The 6,051-nt window shown below is 37.0% G+C and overlaps 1 long non-coding RNA gene across 1 annotated transcript; it reads right to left on the bottom strand.

Moving 5' to 3' along the window:
• Positions 1,337-5,392, bottom strand: LOC110264612. The gene is made up of 3 exons (XR_002350784.1): positions 5,382-5,392; positions 3,885-3,890; positions 1,337-1,427 (listed from the first exon to the last, which is right to left on the bottom strand). It is a non-coding gene; the product is annotated as an uncharacterized LOC110264612 (long non-coding RNA).

A 6,051-nucleotide genomic window follows, 5' to 3' on the forward strand; every position in this document is an offset into this window, starting at 1 on the left:
AAGGAGTACTGAAGAAGGGGGTTAAGCAGTCAGTTTTAGATCCACTTTTACACTCCACTTTTGAGTACTTTTTGAGCTATGAGTAGCTAACTTCCCTCTCATTGAGAGAGGGAGCTCTGTTGTACTTGATGGATTGATGATAGTGAAATCCTTCTTCTCTTCATCTTCTCTTTGATTTGCTAGAAGGAATTTCGTTCTTAATGCTTAGTATTCAATTATCTTGAAAAAGAGATTGAATGCAATTGGGTTTCATGGGAACCTTGGGAAAGGAAACATGAAACCATGCTTGAAATCCCTTCTCACACTAGAGTAGAATCTGGGTTTTGGTGTTTGGATATGTGACATATAATCCTCCCTCTACTTGGACCTATAATGGTGTGTGGTATAATCAGGGACCAAGCATATCTCTCTTCATGAGCAATTAGACCAAGGAATTGGCTATTGATCAAGATCTGAGAGATTGAGTCACCAAGGGATTGGGGCTCAATCAATCATGATTGCCAAGAGGTCAATGAGTTGCATGACTGAAGGGGGTATAAGCTAGATTCGATCTAAAGAGACAACATCTCCCAATCTCAATGAATTTCCCCATTCTTATCTATCCATTTCTTTACAGTTTATTTTTACATTCAGCAATTCCTCATTCCCATTTACATTCAAGTCATTTATAATTCTGCCCTTTACTTTCCGACATTTATATTTCTGCACTTTATTGCTTTTCTTTATATTCTAGTCATTTACATTTATGTCAGTTACAATTCTGCACTCTACAATCCTATTGATCCGCTTGACTAATTCATCAATTGATTAAAACTGCTCGAATTTGCCAATCTCTGTGGATACGATCCCACTCCACTGTGGGTTATTACTTGACGATAATTTTGGTGCGCTTGCCAAAAGGACTAATTCACCAATTTTAAATGGGGTGTGAATTCCGGTCATCAGCACCAACCCCTGCTTTCTCCTTAAATACTAACCCTAAGACATATTTCAAATTCAAACTCAAAACGAAATCAAAATTAAAACAGAATCAAATCTTCTTCATAAATATTTTCCTCCAGCCAAGCTCTCAATCTTATCTTCTTGCAATCCTTAATTAATTGCCACCAGTGTTGTCACGAGGAAGAGAGAGAGAGCCCCACCAGAGAAGAACCGTCGCGGAGCTGTCCCTGCCGCTGTGTCTAGCTGCTGTTGGGAGCCTTGTCGCCGCTCATTGGGTGCGCCGGTAAGTCTTTGCCGCCGAAAATTGCCACTGCTGATGCCGGAAGGCTTTGTCGGTAAGGATTTTAAGCTGGTTCTCCTTTCCGTTGAGTTTCTAGGAACCTCATTGTCGCTACATGTTGTTTAGGTCACCGCTACCACTTGAGGTGGCTGCCGGGCTACCGCCGAACCGGTTCAGAGACCGCCGCTGCTTCGGTTCAGCCATTCTCCCTCGGTCTTGGTAAGTATTTTGGTTCGAGAAGCCTTTTATCGCTGTTCTGATAATTTAGGCTGAGGTGTTGTGGCGTTATCTGTCGCAGGGTTGTGTATCGATGCTTGCGTGTCGTGCTCGGAGTTCGCGACTGCTTCGTTTTGCTAGTTCAGTAAGTAATCTATGTTTCGAAAAAGCCTCTCGTTAGTGTTCAGTTGTGTTTGGTTAATGAATAGGAGTTTTGGTAACCTAGGGTCGAGTCCTAATTATTATATGTTGCGATTAGAGTTTCTGTGGCTACTACGAAAGCGAGAGAAGCTGTGATTCAAGCTTCCGGTAATTTCGGGTTGAGAGAGAAGGTTCCTATGACGCGTTTGGATTATGGTTTTGACGAGTCGAGGTAGGGGCTTTGTATACAAACTATTTTATTTTAAATTGGAATTGTTATAAATAGATATGATGTGCGAAATACATTTCTGGTGATTATGTGAGTCTTATGAATTGTTTGATTTGTATTGGATGAATATGATTGCTGGTTTGATTGAAATAATGTATGATTTTGTTCAAAATAGAAATTTCTGGTTGTTTTGAATTGAAAGGATTTTAGTAATTAAAGTCTGAATTTCTCTTACTGGAAATTGATTTGGTCTTGAATCCCATGTAAAAAGAGTTGAGGATTGGTTTGGTTGGGACCCGAAAAGGGTGGCAAAGTCCAAGTTTTAGGGGAGATGCTGCCAAAATTTCTATAAAATCTGAGATTTTGATTGGAATGTTATTTTCAAAATAATGAATTATGCTTTGAATTAAATGTTTGATAAATAAGTCATGTTTGAACTTGCCTTATTAAGAAAATTTTTATATTTTGGATGTAATTATTAAGAAAGGAATTATGCCTTAAAAATCAATTTAAATATGAAAATTTTTGTGTTTTGAAATTTGATTTAAGTAAACAGATTTGGAGGGGTTTTAATGGATTTAAAGGAAACCTAGTTTTTAATTAATCTATTTCACTTTACGAGATTTTGGAAAAAGTTTGAGGTATTATCTAGAATCTGATCTAGTAAAACTGTAACAATTCCCGAGCCTTTGGAAACAGATTTAAGAATGAAACTGAAATTGGTTTCCGTTTAAATGACTTGGTTTGGTCTAAGTAAGTTGGTTTTGAAATTGGTTCGGAATATTTAGACACATGACTTGGTTTTGGTTTAAATTCAATTTTATTTATTTAAATCAAAAAGTTAAGGTTTCGGAGGCTTTCAATGAATTTAAGAAATGAGTTAGGTTATTCTTCCCTGAAGTTTTGAGACTCCGCTGAGGAATTTTATGACCAAAATCCTGATTTAGAAATGAATGATGTTGAGTCTTTCGAAAAATGATTTTGAATTTGGCATGGTTTTGAGATTGTTTGGAAGTGTTGGAAAGACGTGGAAAGTGGCTCTGTTTTCAGAAAGACGTCTAATACCAGCTACCTGCCCCCCTTCCAGGCGTCCAGCGCCCAAAGAGCAAAGACCAATGTACAAACGCCCAAAGAGGACCCCTTAGCTGGTGTTCCACACCCCAGAGACCTCATAGCATGTGGATCTCATCAAAGCTCAGCCAAACACTCACCAAGTGGGCTCCAGAAGTGGATCTTAGTACTAAATAGACTGTTTTACCCTTACTAATCATCTGTTTAGTATTTAAAGTGTATTTACATAATCATTAGATATCATGCATACCATTCAGCATATTTTTGTTTATTCCATTGTATTTTCGTATTAGTATGAGTTTCTAAACCTCCTAGGTTGAGGGAAGGAGCCCTGCTAAGTCCTATGAATTAATAAAAGTATTACTATTTCTCTTCAATCCGTGTTTGATTAATTCTAAGATGTATATTCGATCTTCATCATGGTGAATATGATGATCTAACAAATTAGCTCTGTTCATCACACTAAGACGAACGTGCTTGACAAACACCCGCGTCTACTTGGGTTCAGAATGCGTCTTTCACCGGACAAGGACGAACCAACAGCTATGTTTATACATCTCTCAGACGGTTAATCCACGACTTTGTTGGGGACTTCTTGAGACATCCGTTCATTCGATTTCTGGGGAGATTAGGGTCTCTGTGGTATAGGCTAGAACCCAAGGTGCAACATTCTCTGATCCGGAAGATCTGACCTTGTCTGTGGCGTTTTGAGTAGGATCATTAAGGAGAATGAACTGTACGAGCTTCACCCTTAATCAGAATGGATCCGCACTAAACCTGGAGTTCATATCTGGAGGAGTATTGGAAGCTGCTTAAACCAGTGTCAATCATATACAGCCTGCCATTGAAGAAATCACTCACAAGCAAAGAGAGCAGTAATACCGGAGTTAATTCAAAAAGGCAAAGCAACTCCAATCCTCAACTCTATCTTTAAAGTATTAGCACCCTATTATAATAATCCCATAATAATCCTAACACAATTCCATATCCAACAACACCTTCTACCCTTTTCTCATATTCATATTGATGATTTTAAGGCATACATTACTCTTACAACTTCAAACAACCTTTTGATCTGCCTAACTAAGACCTGCAAGATAACCATAGCTTGCTTCAAACTACAATCCTCGTGGGATCGACCCTGACTCGCTCAGGTATTACTTGGACAACACAATGCACTTGCTGGTACTGCTGTACGAAAGTGTGGGGATCGTACGCACTAGTGACCATTTGTTCGACTGGGACATCGATTCGAATTGGAGCATTTTTAGTTGGTATATAAGATTTGGTTATCCTCTTTGTATCAGAATATACATCAGGCAATTTATTTGCTATTCTTTGCAAATGTATAATCTTTTAAACTTCTAGTTTACATTTCCCTGATCGAGGATTTAAATGCATCAAGGATGATGCATTCCAATTAAGTTCCTTTTTAAGAAGCTTATTCTCTCCCTCTAATCTTGAAAATTTTGATTCATCAAAATGACAATCAGTAAAATGGGCTTTAAATACATCTCCAGTTTGTATCTCAATATACCTCACTATAGCAGAAGAATCACATCCATCATATATTTCCAATTTTCTTTGAAGTCCCATTTTAGTGAGAGAAGGTGGTGCAATGGGAATATATATCGTACACCCAAATGTTCTTAAATGGGAAACATTTGGCTACTGGCCAAAAGCTAATTGCATAGGACAGAATTGATGGTAACTTGTTGGCCTCAAACGAATAAGTGCTGCAGCATGTAAAATAGCATGCCCCCAAATCAAGGATGGGAGATTTGTTCTCATAAGTAAGGGTCTAGCAATTAATTGGAGGCGTTTAATAAGTGATTCTGCTAACCTATTTTGTGTGTGAACATGAGCTACTAGACATTCAACGCTTATTCTGTTAGCCATACAATAAGCATCAAAGGCTTGGGAATTAAATTCACCAGCATTATCTAGATGAATTATTTTGATTGAGTTTTCTAAAAACTGTGCTTTTAATCGAATAATTTGAGCAAGTAATCTCGCAAATGCTAGGTTGCGAGAAGACAATAAGCACATATGTGACCATCTCGAAGATGCGTCTATTAGGACCATAGAATATCTAAAAGATCTACATGGTGGATGAATAGGTCCACATATATCGTCTTGAGTCCTTTCTAGGAATTCAGAAGACTCAAATCCAATCTTTACTTATGATGGCCTTAAAATTATCTTTCCCTGAGAACATGCAATACAACAAAATCACTAGATTTAAGAATCTTCTGGTTCTTTAGTGAATATCCATGGGAGTTTTCAATAATCCTCCGCATCATGGTCGTTCCCGGATGACCCAATCGTTCATGCCAAATTATAAATTCATTTGGGCTAGTAAACTTCTGGTTTACAATGGCCTGTAATTCAATTGCACTAATTTTAGTATAATATGACCCAGATGAAAGTGAGGGTAACTTTTCTAATATAACCCTTTTATTCGAATCATGAGTTGTGATACATAAGTACTCATGATTTTACTCATTCATTATTTCAATATGATATCCATTTCGGCGAATATCTTTAAAACTCAACAAGTTCCTTAGAGACTTAGTAGACAATAGTGTATTATTTATTATAGCTCTTCCGGAGCCTTCTATCACATTGCCTGAGCCAATAAAAGTATTAACATATTCTTCTTTTGGCACAAAATGAGTAAAATATATTTTACTTTTGAGATTGGTGTGCGAACTTGCACTATCCACAAGGAAAATATCTTCATTATATATCCTTGCCATTTTCTTCAAAGATAAATAATAATAATAATATATATAGGGAATAAAACTTAAAAATTTTTATTTTATTTTATTTTATTTTATTTATTTACATGAGTACTTAACAAACCCACATATTAAACTTTTTCATCATTGATCAAATGGCCAATATTTCCTTCAGGATCCTCAAAGAAATTAGATACATTATAATGAGTGGTATAATTTTCAGCAGCATCATTTAAAACAAAATTCGTCTCCTTTTCTTTGTCGTCCTTTTTCAAAGATGTTTGATAAAGATCGACTAGGTGCCTTGGGGTATGACAAGTACGCGACCAATGACCCTTTCCACCACAACGAAAATATTTATCCTCTGTTGATTTATTTTGCCCATTGTTTCTTTCTTTATCCCACTCCTGGGGAGATCCTTTCTTGTGAAC

This window comes from Arachis ipaensis, chromosome B07 (genome assembly GCF_000816755.2).
Source record: "Arachis ipaensis cultivar K30076 chromosome B07, Araip1.1, whole genome shotgun sequence".
Taxonomy (NCBI): Eukaryota; Viridiplantae; Streptophyta; class Magnoliopsida; order Fabales; family Fabaceae; genus Arachis; species Arachis ipaensis.